Consider the following 22850-nt stretch of genomic DNA (forward strand, 5'->3'; position numbering starts at 1 on the left):
TTACTTTCCTTGAGAGAGAGAGAGAGAGAGAGAGAGAGAGAGAGAGAGAGAGAGAGAGAGAGAGAGAGAGAGAGAGAGAGAGAGTTGGACTTCTTGTGTAAACTGCCCACTTTAGTCATTTATTATAGTACAAATATAGAAAACACGCGTATATATTCATTATATATTCGGATATACATTACATTCTAATGATTTCGGATATATGTTACATTATGTGTATATATATACATACATACATACATACATACATATATATATATATATATATATATATATATATATATATATATATATATATATATATATATATATATATATATATATATATAAACACAATTAACAATGAGCTTGCTTAAGAACGTTCTTGTAACAGAACCAAGACCAAAAGATCCCTCACGGGAATAAAACTGAAAAAATTGCCAAAAAAGCGTATATATATACCCCCTTTGTTGCCACAAAGACAACACTAATTTAAGCTCCGCTCTCTGCAATTACCTCGGTCTCTAATTGCTTTTAAACGCACACAGACAAACACACAGACACACACACACATACACTCACACAGACAAGAACTGAGGCCACGCAGGAAGCGTGAAACCACAGAAGTTCTTTTCTTACTTTCCTGCGACTCGGGCTGAAAGCGAAAGTTTCCAATCGCCTTAAGGAGTCTTTTGTTTTGTTGACAAATGGGGGGGACCTACTCTGAGCTCGTATCACCATTCGTTTTCTTTCTAACCTGGGGTAACCTTGAATTTGGTATCCAGGTATTTAAGAGGATCATAAGCAACCGATTCTTCCTCCTCAGCTGGACTGTGGAACAGTCTCTCTGAGAAGGATGTTGTGTAATTGGAATTTCTTGAAAAGGTCAAGCAGAGATACAAGGCATTATTAACCTGAAAGAATTCTCCTTGTATTTTAATCATTTACTTACATTTTCATCTATTTATTTATCATTTTGTTAATTTTATTTCTTCTTTTCTAATAACTGATTTCTCCTTTCTGCATTTCCTGTTACTTTCTGTTACTTCTTTCAAATGAACACCATATTCACTGGAAGCTTGAATTTCAAGTCAGTGGCCCCTGTGGTGGGATTGTTCTTTATGAAAAGGTTCATCTTGTGAATAATAATAATAATAATAATAATAATAATAATAATAATAATAATAATAATAATAATAATAATAATCTGGAGTAACTTTGAACTCGATTATCAGGTATTTATTGTTTATCATCATCGTTCATTCTTTTAATTTTGGTTTAATCCAAAAGCATAGCCCCTTTCTTAGTTTTCTATAAAAGAAAACTATTGTGCCGACCTTGTCTGTCCGTCCGCACTTTTTCTGTCCGCCCTCAGATCTTAAAAACTACTGAGGCTAGAGGGCTGCAAATTGGTATGTTGATCATCCACCCTCCAATCACCAAACATACCAAATTGCAGCCCTCTAGCCTCGGTAATTTTTTATTTTATTTTATTTAAGGTTAAAGTTAGCCATGATCGTGCGTCTGGCAACGATATAGGACAGGACACCACCGGGCCGTGGTTAAAGTTTCATGGGCTTCGGCTCATACAGTATTATACCGAGACCACCGAAAGATAGATCTATTTTCGGTGGCCTTGATTATACGCTTTAGCAGCTATACAGAAAACTCGATTGCGCCGAAGAAACTTCGTCGCATTTTTTACTTGTTTTATATCTTAAATATAATTCTACGTCCAAACAACAAATCACCACAACTTTTTATGTCTAGAAGAACAACACGAATTTCCCATAGGAATTATAACATCAAACAAAAAATAGCAAAAAAAAAAAAAAAAAAAAAAAAAAAAATTTCAGTCACAAAATAAAAACTACATAACTCACAAACATGACTACAATATCAGTGACACGTGACCCCAGTATGCTTTTAACAAAGCACGCATTACGCAATGTTACGCCCAAAAGCCCAATGACGCTACAGGCGTATGACCGTGACTGCTTATAAATGTGCAGACCTGTCATGGCATTTGCTCCCGTTACGCTAGCGTAATGGAGCGTAATGCGTCATTACCGCGTCATTGCTAGGACGCATCTTCAGTCAAAAACCTGTCACGTTGAAATGCAAATAAACTCAAAACTATAGTGGAGATGAGATTATAGCTATAGGTTTTAATCCCACTACATTACTCTACATTTCAGTCATGAAATGATAGATATAAACTCATTAATTTTAAGAATTTTAGTTTTTAAAAATGAAATATTGTTTAAAAAGTCAGAGATAATGGGTTGCATGATTAGAAGCTGCCCAGTTTTAGGAAAAATCAAGGGAAAATTACAGATGTTTAAACGCATTGATACCTTTGAAAGGAGCCCAGTTTTAGGAAAAATCAGGAAAAATAATTCTTTACATAGACTGATACCTTTGAAAGGGGCCCAGTTTTAGGAAAAATCAGGAAAAATGAAATTCTATACATGCATTGATACCCTTGAAAGGAGTCCAATTTTATTAAAAAACAAGGAAAAATGACAATTCTTTACATGCATTGATACCCTTCAAAGGAGCCCAGTTGTCGGAAAAATCAAGGAAAATTGCAATTCTTTAAATGCATCGATACCCTTAATTGCAGCCCAGTTTTAGCAAAAATCAAAGAAAAAATTATAATTTACCTGCATTGCTACCCTTCAAAGGGTATCAATCCATGTAAAATATAATTTTTTTGGAAAAATAAAGGAAAAACTACAATTCTTTGCATACACTGATTCTAAGAAGCCAATTCCTATTAACCAAGAACTCGGCACACTCACGCGGCCATTTCATACCCTACCCTACTTTCGCCTAATTTCTCTCTGTCTTCAACTCAAGGTCGACCTTAAACTCCTCTTCCTTCCTCCCACGGTCATCCACTCCTTTTTTTCTTTGCCTCAAGGTCTACATTTATTGCTTGTCTTCCTCACTGAATCTTCCTAGAACCGCCCTTCACGGTAAGACTGGTTTCGGCCAACTTGAAAAGCAACTCTTTTATTCTGGTAGTCTTCAGATGCATAAGGGTTTAACCAGCCTTAATCATTATTATTATTATTATTGTTATTATTATTATTATTCAGAAGATGAAGGATATTGTTATTATTACATTATATGAAGGAAATAGACCCTCTCTGAAACAGGTCTTAAAGGAAACAGACCCTCTCTTAAACAGGTCTTATTGAAAAGGATGGCTGTATTATGTGAACTTATCTTATACAAGATCTTTTCCATTTTCCTTATAATTTGCATTTCAGTTATTATTATTATTATTATTATTATTCAGAAGATGAAGAATATACCAGGGATACGAGCGTAAATCAAATATACAAGGGGTACCGAGCGTTAATCAAATATACAATGGGTACAGAGTGTAAATCAAATATACAAGGGGTACCGAGCGTTAATCAAATATGCAAGGGGTACAGAGCGTAAATCAAATATACAAGGGGTACCGAGCGTTAATCAAATATACAAGGGGTACAGAGCGTAAATCAAATATACAAGGGGTACTGAGTGTAAATCAAAATACAAGGGGTACCGAGCGTAAATCAAATATACAAGGGGTACTGAGTGTAAATCAAAATACAAGGGGTACAGAGCGTAAATCAAATATACAAAGGGTACCAAGTGTAAATCAAATATACAAGGGGTGCAGAGTGTAAATCAAATATACAATGGGTATTGAGCATAAATCAAATATACAAAGGGTACCAAGCGTAAATCAAATATACAAGGGGTGCAGAGTGTAAATCAAATATACAAGGGGTACAAATCATAAATCAAGTATACAAAGGGTACCTAGCATAAATCAAATATACAAGGGGTACCAAGCGTAAATCAAATCTACAAGGGGTAGCAAGCTTAAATATACAAGGGGTACCGAGCGTAAATCAAATACGCAACTCGCCACTATCGTAACTAATGTTTTACCTTCACGGAACGAGGTTAATTTCAAGGCAGTTGCCATAATTATCCCTCGAGTTCAAGAGGGGCCGAAACACCTGTGATTAAGTCGTTTGGCCAACAGGGTAGCAAACAATGTGCCTACTTAATGTGAGTTGTCTAACCCCCGAGCGATCCCGAGCCTAATTTGTTCTGCGCCAGCGGGCGTTCACTTTCTTGAAGCGATCTCAGATATCTTATGATGTAATTTTTTATCTATTTATCAATTTTTTTTTTTCCCATCACTTCCTCTTAAGCCTTCCTAATGGACCCAATAATATTCTTTGGAAGCTTAAGAATTTCAAGTCAGTGGCCCCTGTGGTGGGCTTGTTTCATATGAATAGGGTTCACCTTCTGAATGGTAGTAATGATAATTATGGGAAGGTATGAGTAGGTTTCGTATTTTTTTTGCCTGTGTTACTTGGGGGACATAGATGTAGTGTAGAATACATGTAGAACATTTAATAAACCCAGTAAAATATTTACTTTGTTTGAGAGTTATAAAGACTTAGAAAGTTATAGAATGCCCCAAAAATTACCCCAAAATGCAACAGTCTTTACTAGATAAGATTTTTATTATTATTATTATTAAGAACGTAAGCCCTATTCATATGGAACAATCCCACAGGGCCCACTGACCTGAAATTCAAGTTCCAAAGAATATTATGGTGTTCATTTGAAAGAAATTACAGAAGATAACAAGAAATACAGAAAGACGAGAAATACATAAGTACGTATGTAATGTTCTTATGTTAAAAAACTACAAAAAACCTAAATCTTTGCTTTTGCAATAAGTTTAAACAAAATAACACGATAAATATAGCGGAGGCGACAGTATAATCCCAGAATTCCGATGGTGTGGGCTGACCACCACAAAATTATCAAGAGGGGTTATAATGCAACACCTAAACAACCTCTCAGTACTGCGCTGGTAATTGGCTATTGCCAAATGCAGCGTAATAAGTCTGTCAAATGTAAACCTAGGGATATAGAGATTTAGGTTAATGAAAACGTGCAAATTTGGACTGGGAATGCACTGTTAAATTTTAGCGTTTGTGGTTTAAATATTTACTGAAAGATGAAGAAGTCCAGGTTATATATTTTTTCACAATCACCTTCGACAAATTAACTGAGACTGAAACTGTGGTCGAGTCAATACACACCCTTTCTCTCTCTCTCTCTCTCACCCAAGCAATGTTACTGCGAAGCTAGTCAAGTTTATTGACATAAGCTAGCTATAAACCTTTCTCTCTCTCTCTCTCTCTAACCCAAGAAATGTTACTGTAAAACTAGGCAAGTTCATTGATAAGAGCTAGGTGCAAATCTCTCTCTCTCTCTCTCTCTCTCTTTCAAGCCCAGGCAATGTTACCGTAAAACTAGTCAAGTTTGTTGACATAAGCTAGGTACAAACCTCTCTCTCTCCGTCTCTCACACACACAACAACCTATCCCAAAGATAGCTAAGCAATGTACGCGTATCTATACATCCACAATCTTCTGTAACAACCGTATTTCTACAAACACGCAGACACAGAAAACCAATTCCCTTACCACAAAAAAAACAACGTATCTATTCCTTATCTCTCTAATGCCAACCTCCCTGATACGACAACAAGACGATAACATGAAAAAAATAATCATGAGTCATGATAGCGCCATCTACCGGACATTAATGGAACTTAATGGGAGCGTCGACCCCCAAAAGTGAGCAGTTATTGTCTTAAGGAGTTTTTAAAGATTATTACTTTTACTTTCGTGTGAATCAGGGACGTCCTCCGGAAGGTTCTCCTTATTTCTCAACAATTTGGGGGACCCTTAAATTGGCCAAATTGGGCGGTGTGTCCAATGGCGTGTTTTGGCGACGTGTGTTTCCCAGGGTTTAAGAAGTCGCCCCTGTGGGATTTTGGAATGAATGAGTGAATGAATGAATGAATAAGTAAATACACAAATAAATAAATAAATAAATAAATAAATAAATAAATAAAAAACATTTGGAAAACATTGTATCTTAAAAGTATGGGTTTGCAGTTTTTGTGAATGGATAGGTACATCAGATAATTAGATAATAAAAAATATATGATTTTGGTCGTAAGAAAGCTTACAAAAAAATTTACTTGTTGAGTCTGTTCACGTACATTTTAAATACATACACGCATACATACATACATACATACACAGACACATACATTATATGTATACACTTACATACATACACACATACATGTATACATTATTTCTGTGAAACGTTTCCATGTGTTCATTTCCATATATGTATACATATGTGTGTGTGTGTGTGTATGTGTGTGTATACATGTAGGGTAGTCCGAACAAAACCTCAGTCCTAACTTAGCCCTAAAAGTCACCTAAACCTAAAAACAAAAAATTATTAAAAAAGAACAACTGATGTAAAAACCTTTACGACCTAAAACTAAAAAAAATAAAAATCACTTAGAAACTGAAATATAAAAGAACACACAATTCCTCGTTGACCTGTCAAGCTTATCAATTGACCCTATCAAAATCCTCCATTGACCCGTCAAGATTCTGCCCTAAACAAGCGACCACAGAACTGAGGAATCCAAAAACGAGGACTACCCCCACCCCCTTTATAGTTTATGGACGCCGAGAAAGGGGTCCGGTGACTTTTGCAAATGGCGGACAATAAAAGATAAAGCAAGAGTAATCATCACAGAATGAGGGAAAGGTAACAAGGGAATAATGACGGTAGATTGATAATCGTGTAATTCGGACAAATAACAAAATATCAATGGTGACGACTGATAATAATTGTGGTGTTGATGTAGGTTATGACTTATAACATAATAATATCTGTTATTGTTATTGATTAATGTTATGGGCAAACAGAACAGCATCGTGGAGTAATGACATGAAGAGAGAGAGAGAGAGAGAGAGAGAGAGAGAGAGAGAGAGAGAGAGAGAGAGAGAGAGAGAGAGAATTTTACATCTGGTACTGCAATACAATCATTTCCCCATTTTCACAAGACATATTCAAAATAATGTTATTACCACGATTTTCAAATTATATCTGAAAAATTATCATTCACGTCCTTCTTCTTCATTCTATTTTTGTCCCAGAACCATCTTCGTACCAAATCGTCCCTTAAATAACGATGTTTCAGCTGGTAAAATAAATAAATAAACAGAAAATCTAAAAAAATTAAGACTGAGATTGGTTGCCCAAAATTCCAACACCAATCGTCAAGAAGAAGCAGAAACTGACTTCCAGATGTAAACAAGAGTTAGGAAGAGACGAGGAACGGAGGAAATAAATGAGAGATAGAGGGTGAAAGGAGGGAGGAAGGGAGGAAGGAAGGAAGTAGGGGTGAGAGAGGCTTGAGGAATGAGGGGTGAGGAGTGAGAAGGAGGTGAGGTATTTCAAAGGGTCACTCAGTGAAGGGTACAAAAAGTGAGAGTTTATGCAGTAGGTGGAAAGTCTCCCTGGAAGAGACGGGAGATTGTGTATGCAGACTTCTGGTTGAGAATGCTATGGATGGAGAGGATGAGAATAAATGAGGAGGAGAGAGAGAGAGAGAGAGAATGAGAATTTTATCAGAGTATTGGAACTCATTACTTATAACATTAGTAATAACATCTGCTATTTGTTATTGAATCACAAAAATAAACAATACCAGATCGAAGAATGAAAGAGAGAGAGAAGGAGAATTTTATCAGTGTTGGAGTTATTACTTATAACATTAAAATAACATCTGTTACTTATTGAATAACAAAAATAACAACAGATACAGTCATACCATCTGTTAACTTTATCATTATTGAATAACATCATGAGAGGGAATGAGATTGTTATTAAAAGTATTGAAGCTTAATACTTATAACATTAGTAATAACATCTGTTGTTGTTACTGATTAATAACAATAACAGATAGTACAGCCATAACATCTGTTATAGTTACTGAATAATATCACGAGCAAGCAGAACCGCATTATGAAATGAAGTGGAGAGAAAGAGAAAGAGAAAACTCGATTGCGCCGAAGAAACTTTGGCGCATTTTTACTTGTTGCTATCAAGCTAACTTGTTTTAAACACTTTAGGTACAATCCTCCCCAAACATATTTTAAAGGATATTTCAAGGAAAAAATGAGCCATGGGTCCATCAAAGTCCTTAAAATAATTTTAATGTGTCTGAGATTACAAATACCTAACTAGTTTTTTTTTTGCTTTCAATCTAACTCGTTATAAACACTTTAGGTACAATCCGCCACAATAGTATTTTAAGATTATTTAAGGGGAAAAAGTCACGGGTCTTTTAAGACTCCTTAAATTAGTTTTTCATGTTTCTGGGTGTATAAATGCCTATCTCGTTTTCTGTTGCTTCAATGCTCCGGTTCGAGATGAACTCACTCGAGAGAGAGAAGTGAGTTCAACTCGCCTGCAAGAAGAGTATATAAAGGAGGAGTTTGAAGGTCGGGAGAAAGGATTTGCGTTATGTAACTGGAAGGAGAGAGAGAGAGAGAGAGAGAGAGAGAGAGAGAGAGAGAGAGAGAGAGAATGAGAATGGTCCACTAAAGCCCTGGGGTGGGATGGGATTAGCATATTTGGGAAGGAGGGGGAGAGGGAGAGAGGTTGCTAAGTGTTTGACGAGATACAGAAAATGTTTCTTTTCAAGTTTACAAAAAGAAATGTACATAAGACCAATTGTACCCTCACGGCCCTTACAAACATGCTCATATGTACAACAAACAGATATATTTGAATACCTATTGAGAGAGAGAGAGAGAGAGAGAGAGAGAGAGAGAGAGAGAGAGAGAGAGAGAGAGAGACTTATTTGAAATTCCCAATGCTCCTTGATTAATCAATATGAATAAACAAAACTTGCAGAGAGAGAGAGAGAGAGAGAGAGAGAGAGAGAGAGAGAGAGAGAGAGAGAGAGAGAGAGAGAGAGAGAGAGAGAATTGCCTGAGATTCCCAACGCCCCTACTCTAATCCACCTTTATGGGATTTTCAAGGCGAACTGAGACACAGAAATGAAAGTCTATCAAACATCTTCACTTCCCTTCTATTTGCCCAAATACTTGAGGTCCACACGGCTCTGATGATGCCTGCTTCTTGTACCTAGGGGCTACCTGTACCTAGGTGCTTGTTTTTCGTTCAAGATAATGGTTTATGAGGTTATAATAGTCCCTACTCTGTCATCATGTTGTATTTTAGCTGGTTTTGTTTTGTAATTTGATGTAAACTGCAATTTTATCTGTACCTTTCATACACGCAAGATAAAAAAACAGAAGTATATAAATTAGATTGAATTATATATTTATCTATTTTTACAAAGAATTAATTACCTTGGATCCTACAAACCTTCCTGTACTAAATCTGACTCTCTTTGAAGTACAAAAGTTACATTGAAATATATATCGATTTTCTTCTATTTTTACAAAGAATTGATTGCCTAGTTTCTTTCAAACCATCCTGTATTGAATCTGATTCTCTCTGAAGTAAACAATTTAGTTTGAAATAGATATTTGTTTCCTTATTATTCCAAAGAATTAATGAACTAGTTTCTTACAAACTATCCTATACTGTCTAGTCTAATCCTCGTTCTCCTGAACTAATCCTACATAAATAGTCTCACCCAAAATCACATTAGAAGAATATTACAAGAAACCACTTAATAATCTCGAACGATTTTGAAGGCATAAACATTCGCAAGCTCTGAAAATATTTTTCTTATATCTTACAGAGGAACTTGAATACATATTTAAGGAACAAACGAATTCGTCAATTATTTAGAGCAATATGAAGAAATATGAGTCACAAAATCAATATTAAAAAAAAAAGTTTATAGAAGTTACTGAACGCCATAGAAACCGCTCAAGATGTTTCATGATTGCTGAGTAACGGGACGTGTTCTCTCTCTCTCTCTCTCTCTCTCTCTCTCTCTCTCTCCACAGGCCGTTACCACATAGCTGGCGCGCCATTCATCTCCATACGGTTACATAAGGACCCCTCTTCTTAAAAAGGACTTTTGAACAATTTGGAAGTCAAGATCTTATAATAGATTTTGCATACTGAGGCAGCCGCTGGGGAGAGAGAGAGAGAGAGAGAGAGAGAGAGAGAGAGAGAGAGAGAGAGAGAGAGATTATGATAACTTTGTTTTAGCTGATGAGTTCCTGGCTTCTGTAGGTCTTAATTTGAGAGAGAGAGAGAGAGAGAGAGAGAGAGAGAGAGAGAATAACAGATGGTAGACACATACATTTAATCGGCATTCTCGCTCTTGAGTATGAGCATTCTCGATCTTGAGTATACGTGAGAGTGCGCGCGTATTCTTAGCAACAGCCCGAAGAGGTGCAATATTTTTTGTCAGTAAAGGCGTATTCGGAAACAGGTTCTCTCTCTCTCTCTCTCTCTTCCTCAGCTCTCGAAGAGGTGCAATATTTTTGTCAGTAACTTCCTCTACCTCTCTCTAAATCCTTTTCCCTTGTGGTTTGAAACAGGTTTGAAAGGTTTGATATTGTCTGCTCTCTCTCTCTCTCTCTCTCTCTCTCTCTCTCTCTCTCTCTTTTGACTTCCTCTGACCTCTCTCTAAATCCTTTGTCCCTTGTGGTTTGACTACGTTTGAAGGTTTGATATTGTCTGCTCTCTCTCTCTCTCTCTCTCTTTAGTTAATTATCATGTACATTTGAGAAAAATAATTTCTACTAATTTCTCTCTCTCTCTCTTTCCCTCCTTAGTTATCCTGTACAACTGAAACATGAATAATTTCTTCTGTAAATTTCTCTCTCTCTCACTCGCTCTCTCTCTCTACTTGGTCATACTATGCGACTGGAACATACATAAACAATTTCTCTTCTCTCTCTCTCTCTCTCTCTCTCTCTCTCTCTCTCTCTCTCTCTCTCTCTCTCTCTCTAATACTCAGCTACCCCGTACGTCTGAAACCTTTTCAATAAATAATTTCTTGCGCGAGAACAAAAAAGCTATTCATTACTAAGTTGCATTGTTCAATATTGACGTTAATTTTTTTTTGAGGAATTCTACCAATGGTACACGGAAGGGGGCGGGGGTTGTTGGGGGGGGGGGACGGTGGTCCCTGAGCAGATAGTACAACTTCCTAAAAAAAAAAAAGTAAAGAAGAAGAATGCCGAGGCTACGTACGAGAAGAGGAAATGAAGAAAGTGGAACTGAAAGTGCAAGGTAGAAGTGTGACACTTGTTTTAAGTGCACTTCAAAAGTGTTTATTCAAGTGACAAAAGTGTGAAGGTTAACTTGAGTGGGTTGAGCCAGGATAAATTGGTTTTTGGTGGTAATTTATTTTTATTTTCTATTTTGTGATAATATGGTTTGTTCTTTCTTTTTATTTTTGTTTTAGTTTTTCGATTTTTATTATCTCGTTTTATTTTAATATTTTCATTGTTTATTTTTCACCATTCTCTCTCTCTCTCTCTCTCTCTCTCTCTCTCTCTCTCTCTCTCTCTCTCTCTATTCAGTTATCACGTGAAACTGAAACATACATATATAATTTCTTCTTTTAATCTCTCTCTCTCTCTCTCTACATAGATATTCTGTATATCTGAACCATGAATAAATAATCTCTCTCTCTCTCTCTCTCTCTCTCTCTCTCTCTCTCTCTCTCTCTCTTTTAATTGCTTTGGGAGCTTTCCTGAAAAGCCAATCTCAGGACCTGGGTATAAAACCCACTTTCACTTACATTAATATACGTGCATAACCTATATATATGCAGGGGATGAATCACCTGTGTAGAGGGCTTAGCCCATGCCTTCCTTTCCCTACACAACACTGACATACACATACACACACTGCACCACTCACCTTACACATACACACATACACTGCATCACTCACCTTACACATACACAAACTGCACCACTCACATACACTGCACCACTCACCTTATACATACACACATACACTGCACCACTCACCACACATACACTGCACCACTCACCTTACACATACACATACACTGCACCACTCACCTTACACATACATATACACACTGCACCACTCACCTTCATCTTGCTCACACATACTCAGACTCCCATAATTCATGGGTTTTCAGACCCTTTCTTTCCAACATCTTTTCCACATCAGTTAAAAAAGCACATTCTCTTTCCTCACAAAAATTTCCCAGTTTTAAATAAGTTTTATTACCCGTTTTCCTCCATTTTCCTCACATGACCAAACCATCTATAAGCTGAGATCTACTTTCTTATTTGCACATGTTCTCAACTCTTCTCAGTCTAAATAAACTGTGCAAATAAATTTTTTTATTAGCAATATTTTTTCTACTTCCCAGTACAATATTTGTTTGTATATATATAAAATATCTTGAACTTTATACAGAACACTTCAATATTCATTTACTTACTGCAGTAAAGTACTTAAATAACAACAAATTTTAATTCCAATCTTTCAATTCTTTCACATTACGTCAACCGAACATCATTCGGGTTGCTCGTTGTTGCCTGTAAATTGCTTCCCAGTTCCTTCACACCTTCGTCCTTCTTTTCTATTATTCTGTCTTTTGTACTGTCTCCTTAAATGGTTTATTAAATTAATAAATCCTTTTTTCTCGTCATATTCCAACTGAATGACCTTGCCCTTCGCGTTCCAGAGATACCCATATTATCTCACCTGAGGGTATGATGCAATTTACGACACCCAGGTGGTGGTCAGGATAGAAACCAAATTGCTAAACCCTTGGGGATGGGTCAACAGACCATATAAACAATTCAGCTAGCAGAGAGAGAGAGAGAGAGAGAGAGAGAGAGAGAGAGAGAGAGAGAGAGAGAGAGAGAGCTCCAAGGATGCCATAACAACAGACCCTCCTTTGGCTTCTTGGTTTCTAAGGGAAGAAGAAGAAGAAGAAGAAGAAGAAGACGAAGGTTTTTTGAAGGCTCCTCTCTACCCTTGAAACAAGTCCATCTGACTTTGTGCTCCAATTTTGACTGAAGTTCTCAGAAGATAACTGAGAGGAATTCTGAGTAATCTGTCTTCTGGGAAGTTTTGAGAACAGGCTCCCAGCTCCAAGACGTGACCTTTGTCTGAGGTGGGTGGAGTCAGTCTTTCTCTCTCTCTCTCTCTCTCTGCATTTCCTATTTAATATACGGCAGGGATTTGTGTCTATATTCGCATGAAACTTGCCCAGAAGAGGTCTTAGCAAATTACAAAATGTAAATAACTTTTTTTTACGGAATTTTATATAATTTTGCTATGGGACTTTTTTAACTTTAGAAAAAGGTAGTTGTCCATTTCTCGAAAAATGGAGGATTTCAAGTGAGTGAGAATATATGTGTATATATATATATATAAATATATATATATATATATATAACACACACACACACACACACACATATATATATATATATATATATATATATATATATATATATTCTCTCCCTTACTTGAAGTCTTCCTTTCATAGAAATTGACAAGTACCGCTTTTCAGAGTTAAAAATAATATAAAAACACTATAAAAATCAGTAGCTTGTGATATTATAATATAATAATAATAATAATAATAATAATAATAATAATAATAATCATCATCATCATCTCAGTGACACATCCTAACACTACAAAGATATCCTTCGACCTTGTCCATCTCCATCCTCGAACCCTCTCCTAACTTATTACCAATTCCTTCCCCATCCTTTCCTCATCCTTCCAAATTTAACGAGAACTCATCCTGAAACTCCTGAAGGTGTTACAATCGGTTCCAAGAACTGGAGGAGGCAGCAGAAGAAGAAAAGGACTCGAAATGACAACCTTCCCAAACGCCCCTCTGGGCGTCTCCGAAGCGACCTCACCTCTAGAGGCCAAAGACCTCTGGCCGGAAATTCTACTGCAGGAGGAAGAGGTGTCCTTTAGTGTTGTTGCAGGGGTGTGTGTGTGTGTGTGTGTGTGTGTGTGTGTGTGTGTGTGTGTGTGTGTGTGTGTGTGTGTGTGTGTGTGTCTGGGCAAGACAACGGCGTCTGGGTTGAATGATTAATAAAATTCCCTTACCTGAAGGTACCTCTCGAAGACCTCCCAGGAACTTTCAAGCCTTTGACTCGATTGAAACAACGCCCTATCTTATCCTTTATGTAAAAAAATCATCAACGTGACCTCAAGTAATAATAAACAGAATCTAAGTAACTATCTCAATGGCGCATGCGCCAAAGTTCGTCTTCTTTCTAGGTATCAGAGACCTTGGGAACTCTCAAGCATTTCCCTTGATTACAATCAAGCCCTATCTTGTCCTTCGTAAGAGAATTCAATAACGTGACCTCCAGTAACAATAACAAAGACTAACGTGACTATTTACAAGGCGCATGCGCCAACTCAGGAGGCCTCGTAATGCCAGGGTTCTTGGAAGAAAACATGGCTGCCGACGGGAAACCCAGAGATAGAAAGAGAGCTCTGGGCTTAGTACGACCTTGTCGAACTCCACACACCTGGGAGGAGAAAAGAGAAAGAGAGAAGGAAAGAGGGAGAGAGCTGGGGGAGAAAGCATGACAGGAGAAAGAACGAGAGAGAGAGAGAGAGAAAGGGCAAAGACCTACAGGGAGACAGAGAAATACCACACACACACATCTAGGAGATTGAGAGAGAGAGAGAGTTGAGAGAGAGAGAGAGAGTGAGAGAGTGAGAGAGAGCTGGAGAGAGGTGAGGCTGGGGGAGAAAGCATGGCAAGAGAAAGAACAAGATAGAAAGGGCAAAGACCCAGAGAGAGAGACAGAGAGAGAGAGAGAGAGACAGAGAAAAAAGGAGAAAGAGCAATGTACCTCTGACCCTACTGCAGTCGACTTTGAAAGGTCTTTGAAAAGACTTCCTGACTCAACCTTCAAGAATGGTAAGTGGTCATGGATTGATTATGTCTGGATATTCTTTTTTGAAAAGGATCTCGTACAAATCCTGCCTCTGCTTTCAATTATTATATTTTTGGATCAATAATGATAAAGATTATTTAGTCAGAAGCTCTTTTCCAAGAGGGACTTTTGACCAACACATCTTCTAACCTCCCTAGTTTCATTTCCACTGTCAATTTCATTACCATCATTTCCACTGTTAATATCCCTATCGTTATTGACCACAACAATGATATATCAAGGCTACCACCAGTTTAATAACGATACAACTAAGTTATCCTATCATCTTTATAAGTACCACCTTTATTATCTCAGGAACTTTCCCCAAAATTATTCCTCTGCTATCATACAATCTCCTATCTTGTCACCTTGTAACAATTTCCTTATATTTATTTATTAATTTATTCTTTAGTCCACTTCTTTTCAGTGTATTTCCTTAAATTTTGATTTTCGTTTTGATTTTTTTTGGAATTTCAGATTCGTTCAGAAATGTATCATCAGTAAACAGAACAGACGAATGTCTTCTAAAATGACAGTTAAGTATGTTACAAACTGTACTTCTTAGCATTTACAATTCATATATGGAAATAATAACAAAGATATTACAAATCTAGCTAAATTTTGAGAAGCAGAATAAAATCCTCCGCTCTGAGTATGTCTCCCAATATTGTGTTCTGGTACCATCAATCAATCACTATAATAGCACTAACTCCTGTATGCCCTCATATCCCAAACTTAAAGGCCAACTCAGTCGACCCTGTGTATATAACACCCAATTCGTGAATTCCAGATCATTTCGTAGGAGATAAATGACACTTCATCAACCCTTCACTTTTCCCCTAATCAAATACATCGCTCTTCTTTCAATCTCAATCTTTTTAAAGAAATTCCAGAGAAAGAATGCTAAATGACAAAGTAGAATTGACTGTTATCAGAACATCTGAAGGAGTAAAGGCGCTGATTGCTCGAGTATAGGAACTAAAGAAATGGTCCACTTGCATGTTTTTAGAAGAAAATTTTTTTAGGTTGTTTAGTAAAAGGCTGAATAAATAAAAGATTGTCCACGTGGTGAAAAGGACCTGATTTATTGTGTATTATAATAAATTAGTAAGAAAATCATCAGAGTTGTTCCTCCAAGCCTTACTCGCTTATACTTTCCAAAAGGGACTCTGATATCTTTTTGTCATTTCTACGCAGACGCAAATTATTGTTATTATATTATGATTATTACTCAGAAAATAAACCCTATTCATATGGAGCAAGCCTACCACAGGCGCCACTGACTTGAAATTCAAGCTTCCAAAGAATATTATGGTGTTCATTTGAAAGAAATTACGATGATAACAGGAAAATACACAAAGAAGAGATCAGTTATTAGAAAAGAAAAAAGTTAAATAAATAAATAAATAAATAAATAAATAAAAATATAAATAAATGATTAAAACACAAGATGAACTGTTTTCAAGGCGGTAATGCATTGCACCTTCGCTTATAGCATGAATATCTAATGATTGTGGGAATAAATGTATGCAAATTTATTTGCATACATTTACTAAAAGTTAAATTTTAATTTTAACCTACAAAGCTACTTCTTGTGGGAATGTACAGTACATATTTCATTTTATTTGCATAATTTTACTAAAGCCAAATTTTAATTTCAACCAGAGAATATTTGCAAGCAATTTTACTTGGATAATTTTACTAACAGTCAAATTTTAATTTCAGCACAGCTACTTTTTGTGGGAATGAATGCATGCAATTTTAATTGCCTAATCTTACTGAAAGGCAAATTTTAATTCAAACCAACAAAACTACCTTCTAAAACTATATGAAATCCTTCATTGCACCTGACCTACAGTATCGAATGGAATCACGCCCCTTCTTGTACCAGTCCATAAGGACTAAAATCCCCTAAAAAGAGTTATGTGGAGTAAGGAAGATGGAGAGAGATAGGAGTACCCATCAAGGACAATAACTAACTCCTCATATCAGTGAGGAAGAGAATGAGGAAGAGGGTGAGGAAGAGAATGAGGAAGAGGGTGAGGAAGAGAATGGGGAAGAGGTTGAGGATTCCTAAATAAATGGAAGGGCCAGAGATTCCCAAATTTGGAATTTAGAGGACATTACTGTGACGTTTTTGGGGTCGTTGGTCTATGGTTATGAGATTATGTATATGTGTATGTATATATATGCATATATATGTATATATATATATGATATAAATAATATATATATATTATATACACATATATAATTACATATATATACTTATTTATATCAATAAATATAAATAAAATTATACAACTTTGCCTCATCAAATACTGATGCTTTACAGATCCCAAAATTAACAGCATCCATAATAAAAAAAAAAGATAACACAAAAAAAAGCATAGACAGCCATTTAAAAATAAAAAAAGAAGTTAAGACCTCGAAAATCAACAGTCAATGACCGAAACTGACCCCGCCACTTCATGAAAAACCGCAAGAAGAAGAAGAAGAAGAATGATGTCTACCCCAACTGAGACCTTACCGAAAAAAAAAAAAATCGAAAATCTCCTATTTCTAAACGAACAAGAGACATCCTATACCATCCTAGCAGGACACTGAAGAAGCTGCCTTGAAGAATCAGGACCCGAATGACCCAGGAATCCTAAGATATCCTTAAAATATCCCAGACTTTTCGTGTCTACCCAACGGAAACCTAACTGAAAAAAAAACAATAAAAAAATCGCCTATTTCCTAACCAACTAGAGACACCCTGGCATCCTGTATCATCCTATCAGGACGCTGAGGAAGCTGCCTTGAAGAATCAGGACCCTGAGGTCCCAGGAATCCTCAGATATCCTAAAAATATCCCCAACTCTTCACCTTCGACTTTGCAAAAGGCCACACGAGATTCCGTCGTCCTCCCCAAAGCTAGGAGGTGAACATTTTCTTAGAGCAACCTTTCCGATTAGGAGGAAGGGTCCTACGGGCGAAGGATGCCCTTGAAGACAGTCTAGAGGTCACGTAGGAAAGAACCTGGAGGAGGGGGATGGGTAGAAGGATTGTGGGGAGGGGTGGGGAGCTAATGGCTAGCATCTTGGGCACTCTGGAATTCTGGAAGGAGCCGGCTGGATGCATTTCGGGGCCGCCATTTTGGACTGGCGCATGCGCATAGGTCCGAGTTTTGTTGTAGGATTGGGTTTACGAAATTCTAAAGTATCCTGATGAGGATGAGTTATAAGCTTTCAAGGATACGTGGAAACAGTCCTATTTTAGCATTTTTATGACTTACTCAGAGGTATAAAGTTGAAAGAAATTTTCAAATAATAATAATAATAATAATAATAATAATAATAATAATAATAATAATAATAATAATAATAATAATGAAAGCTGAAGGGATTATATTATTTTCGTGAAATTGGTTTTTCATTCGTGAAAATATCAATTATTTTGGGTTATATCAACGTTCAAAATCCACAAAATTATTATACTTGGTAATAGTAATATATCTATAACATTTCGAGATAAATTAATTATGAGTTTTTCTATACGTTTCTTATCGTGATTAATGTTTAATTATTTTCCCTTCATATCTTCCGTTATTCCTATTATATATATATATATATATATTATATATATATATATATATATATATATATATATATATATATATATATATATATATATATATATATATATATATATATATCATATATATATATAAAAAAGATACATTTCAATTGCGCATGAAAAGAACCTACCTTGACCCCCAATTCCAAATGCTACTCAAAAGTGTGGGCAAATTACCCACAAGAGAGAGAAAAATGTACTTACCTTAACTCCTATTGCCCTCCTGAAGAAGACGTCCTCTTGATAAAATTCACAAATTCTTGGTTTTTCAATGATTCAATTTATCGCTGGATGTCTCCAAGTACCAGTGTCGTAGGATTTCCTTCCTGACAAAGAAGACATTGGTGAGGTTATTATGTCTTGTAGGTTTAAGGAACAAACGTTGAGGTTGTAAAAGTATCAAAAGCATTATAGGGGACTATTGCAAAAATCACAAGAGATTCATGACTTCTTCCCATTAACCTGAATACTGTAGGGAAGTTGATTCAAAAAGGTAATTGCTTACCTCGTGCAATGGCAGAAGGCTGTATTGCAACTGGCTCAAGCAGACAGATATATATATATAATTTATATATATATATATATATATATATATATATATATATATATATATATATATATATGTATATATTAAACTTGATCACTTGCACATTTAAACAGATGGTATCTAACTTTTGCAAATAAAATCTCCTTTGAAAATATTCCTATTTAAATGAGGGCCATGTTATTTTTCTAAATAAATTCTCCTTTAGATACCATCCTGTTTAAATGAGGTTCTGTTATTGTTTATATATATATATATATATATATATATATATATATATATATATATATATATATATATATATATATAATGATCAAGACTGCATCCCCTTACTCAACTCACCTACCCACAAAGCCTTTGCTACAGAGATATAAACAAATCAATCAATAGATAAATAACTGCCAAAAAAATAATGATAAAAACGCAAGATGCATTAAAACCAACACAAGCCTCGAGGCAGTCGACAGCCATCGACGAAAACATCGATCTGACGAATATACGCTGAAATGAATCATGTCTTCCTCGTGATTTATAAAAGCGCGATCAGCAGTACTCAGGCTTCGCATTCCACGATAATGGGGGGGGGAAGGACATCTATTGCCTCTCTGGCTAGTAATATTACCTCCCACACACCCACACACACGCACATACACAATACACTCGAAGCAATCAATCTTTTATAAAGAATGATTTGCGACGAGACTTAAATTTATGGGATTCTTCTTTGGCCTGATTTCTGTATTTATTCTGTGGGTTCGAGTGAAGCAGTTGTAGTGTCTGGTGTTTTTATTCTCTCTCTCTCTCTCTCTCTCTCTCTCTCTCTATATATATATATATATATATATATATAATTATAAATATATATATATATATATATATATATATATATATATATATATATATATATATATATATTCATATATTAAAATGTTTTCTTTCGTTAATGTTTCCATATTGTGTTTTTGGTGTCCTTTTATTAAAGAACTCTCTCTCTCTCTCTAACTACAAAATAACCAACTACCTTCATGAAAGCTGTAGAATTAAAATATAGCCAATGACGTCGCCCCCGTCTCTCTCTCTCTCTCTCTCTCCTTTCCTCGCTTCGTGAATCTAAATGATATCGAAAAATCATACTTCATGAGAACAAGCCTTCATATTTCAGGAATACTTCAAAACACGAAAACTGTAATTACTGTAACTTGAAATACAAAATCATACGACCTTAGCAGACCACACTCGACGAGGTCATATTAATATATCTTGTTAACTCCTCTATGCAAATTAACTACAGGGTAAAACTGCTTGTGACTGGAATGGACGATTTCACATTTGCATTTCAAACGAAGGCGGGCCAAAAAAGGGCTTCGATTTGGAGGACTGAAGTTAAAATCGTATTATTCTCGTTCTGATTCAATGTCGAATTGAAATCTGCAGACAAGTTTTGTGAAGGATGCGGAAAGACTTTTTATCTATATATATTTTTTTATATTCTTTGAAGTATTTGCAATATTTGACTTAATAAATTTTATATTTTAATATTTCGGAATTGAAATATGTATATTATGAAAGAGAATTTAGTTGTTTCCAGGTCTTTACTACCTCAGATATTTAAAAAATTCATAAAAAATTCCCGATATTTTTAGCTCGCCTTAAATATTCAGCGTAAAATAACAAGTATTGGTGTACGATAACGCAATATTTTCGCTCTGGCATTTATCAAAGAATTTTTCCGCACCCGGGTGGAACCTTACAGGTTGAAAAAGTACTTATGCTCTCTCTCTCTCTCTCTCTCTCCTGGTCCTCTTCAAAGCCTTAGATTACAATCAGCCAAAGCTACTCGAAAATCCGCGATGCAATGACAATTTGGTCGCTGAGGTAAATGACAATCTCTCTCTCTCTCTCTCTCTATCGCAGGTGAGATAATCACAGGTCCCTCAGGAACGCGAGGGCAGGGCAAGGTCGCTCGCTGGGGATATTACAGGGAGAGAATTTCTCGCCATAGTAGTAGTAATACTCGTAGTGGTAGTAATGGTCAAGATATGCCTTCGGAACGGCTCTCCTCCCTCTGACGTCATATGGCAGAATCTAAAAGGATATATTCAAGGGAACGAAGTGGATGGCAATAAGAAAAGTAATTAACTGCATAAAGGACATCTTCAGGCAATGACAGAGAAAAGAAATGGAATAAGAGAGAAGAAAAGCGAAATTGATAATGATGAGGTTACTTATGGAGTTTACCTTTTTTCTGGAGAATAAGATAATTAAGTTTCCAGGATTGAAATAGTGAGGAAATTTGTGAAGATACGGTATGTATATAATATATATATATATATACTCTATATATATATATATTGTAACAATTGTATTGTTATCAAACGAGATATTTAGCTATATTTGAGTAAAAAGAATAAGATATACATCCATTATGTATATATATATATTTATATATAAAGATCATATATAATATATATACATATATACACACCTCTCTTTATATTATATAGAATATAGATATATATATATATATATATATATATATATATATATATATATATATATTATATGTGTATATATATACAGAGAGAGAGAGAGAGAGAGAGAGAGAGAGAGAGAGAGAGAGAGAGAGAGAGAGAGAGGTGAATCGGACTTTGTAACAAATAATCTATTTCTGAAAATTATCCTGAAAATAAAAAAGATCAAAGGTAAAATTATCCTTAAAATAAAAAGGTCAAAAGGTAAAATTATCCTGAAAATACAAAAAGATCAAAAGGTAAAATTATCCTTAAAATAAAAGGTCAAAAGGTCGACCTTGAAACACTGCATCATCTTACCTAGACCCGGTCCTTCGCCAAGGGGAGGCTGGGTGTAGAGCCAACCTCCAAATACCTTCAGGAACCAGGTAATCACCAGGTAATGGACGAAAGGTGGAGAACTTGTACCTTAGATAACTCCAGTTAAGATGCTTCAGCGAAGGATGGCCAGCGTTTCGTGGTCCACACCAGCCAGCCTGCCTTTTCCTGGGGGGATGAGAGTTAAGATTAGTTCTGTAGAACAGGTACTGGGGATATATTGTGAATATGATAATCCATAATAGTCTATGATCTACAATAAATTCGGGAAGTAAAAATATAGAAAGAGGTATTGCATGATATTCAGAAATATATAGAACATGAAATATAACTATAATATATATATACTGTGTATACATGTTTATATATATATATATATATATATATTATATATATATATATAATATATATATATATACACTGTATATAAATGAAATATATATATATCTATATATATAAATGGAAACAAATATAAATTATACATATAAATATATACATAAATGATATATATATATATATATATATATATAATATATATATATATACATATATAGAAGGTACAATCACTAACAAATAAACAAATCTTTGCAAAACAAAAAACTGAGAATGACCCCCAACAGACAAGAAACACCACTCATTGTTGCAAGCTGACAACATGGGAACTCTGGAAACCGCATAATAATCATGAGTATTGATTCTCAGTGATACAGAAAAAAAAACTCCTCTGCGCCAATGACCCTGAAACAAGGTCAGCATATTGTATTGTCTCTCAAAAAATTGGTAAAAATCTGGAGGTTTTAAATACTGTTTTTGTCTGTGCGAGAGGCACTGAAACTCTTGTTACTTTCTACAGTATACTCTGTAATATAGGTTACAGAATACCCTGTAATTCAGGTGAGGCCTTGAAAATTGGTTTAGTTCTTGCTGGCGTTGCAATTTTTTTTTTTTATTAATTCTTCATACTGCATTAGTTTTTTTGTATTATGGTCTATGAATATGTTATATTATTTTTATTTTTTAAAGGTATGATTTTTTCTGTCAATT

General features: G+C 35.4%; 1 protein-coding gene across 1 annotated transcript in view; it reads right to left on the minus strand.

Annotated features, from left to right (window-relative positions):
- Nucleotides 1–22850, minus strand: part of LOC136826089 (uncharacterized) — a 96949-nt gene that overhangs the window by 48388 nt on the left and 25711 nt on the right. Inside the window, exons 2-3 of the mRNA XM_067083058.1 lie at nt 21789–21974; nt 18618–18739 (exon numbers count right to left, since the gene is read on the minus strand). The gene's annotated coding sequence lies outside the window, so the exon portion shown is untranslated. The remainder of the gene's footprint in view (nt 1–18617; nt 18740–21788; nt 21975–22850) is intronic.

This window comes from Macrobrachium rosenbergii, chromosome 40 (genome assembly GCF_040412425.1).
Source record: "Macrobrachium rosenbergii isolate ZJJX-2024 chromosome 40, ASM4041242v1, whole genome shotgun sequence".
In the NCBI taxonomy this organism is placed as follows: Eukaryota; Metazoa; Arthropoda; class Malacostraca; order Decapoda; family Palaemonidae; genus Macrobrachium; species Macrobrachium rosenbergii.